Consider the following 1,259-nt stretch of genomic DNA (forward strand, 5'->3'; position numbering starts at 1 on the left):
CGGCATCGTCGCTGCCAGATCAGCCGTTGCTGCTCCAGATCGAGACAGCCGCTGTCCGCCCTCAATCGTTGCTGCTGCTGTTCGGGATTCGTCGAGCGTACAAGCAGTGCCATCGCTGTCCCGATCAGCTTCGCACCGCCGCTGCACTCCTCCACTCGAAATCACGCCGCCGCCTTCGGCTCCGTATGCGCCGGCTATTCCACGGTGATCCGTCGCTGCTGTACTTTCCACAGCGGTGCAGCGCCGCCTCTGCCGTCGCTTCCTCAGCGAAATTCTCCGTCATCCTCTCACATCATCTCTTCTCCCTTGGCCCAACTCTTCTCAAAACATAGCGCATATCATCTCTCTTTCTCTAATTTCTAACTCTCTAATTTTTTTCATCGAATTGATTGAATCTGATTAAACGTGGAGTCATGGAGAGGAGAGATATGTATAGGTATAAACCGATTTCATGAGATCATGGGGAGGTAGAATCCGATTTGTTCTGGATTTTGTGGAACATAATTGTTGAGTGAAAGGTGGCGTTCAATTGGTGATTGAGCGGCAGATTTATGTGGGCTCATGGAGGAGAAAGAGAGATGATTTGGACTTACAACAAGTTACTCTTTAAATAGAAAAAAGAATTTGGGTTTGGAAAAGAATAATTGTGTTAAGCCCAATTTGTAAAATTCATAGCCCAACAAAAGAAATAAAGGCCAAAAAATTTGCAGATGCACAACGACGTCCTTTCGAGAACAAATAAAACGACGTCCTTTCGAGAACAAATAAAAAGATAGAAAAATTCGGGGTGTTACAAAAGTAAAAGAAAGAATAAAGTAGGTGAGATTAGATGTTTTGTTTTTAGCCAAAAAAGAAATGACTCAAGTCACTTGTGACAATCCAAAATGGAATACGACTCAAGTAACTTGGGATGGAGGGAGTATGTAACCATTAATTGCATTGCTTAGTATGTAATTTTCAGTTTGTGTAATAAGCCCTTCAATCAGATGAAACGTGCTTTCAAGTAGTGGTGGAATCCAGTGACATCTAATGTGATCACGAGAATTAAAGAATGACTAGATGACAATTCATTCTTTATCATAAGTGGTGGTAGAATCCAATATCATCATGAGATCACGAAAATCAAAGAATAACTAGATGATAAGTCATTCTTTAATAGGACATTGGAGTATGTCGTGCAATTATTCGTATCATTTGTCGAATGTCTCATTCGCATCCACACATTTTAAAATAACCACTTCGTATTTTTTTTTTCACTT

The sequence above is a fragment of the Salvia hispanica genome, chromosome 1, assembly GCF_029641045.1.
Source record: "Salvia hispanica isolate PSC_SH4W2 chromosome 1, Shi_PSC_v1, whole genome shotgun sequence".
Lineage (NCBI taxonomy): Eukaryota > Viridiplantae > Streptophyta > Magnoliopsida > Lamiales > Lamiaceae > Salvia > Salvia hispanica.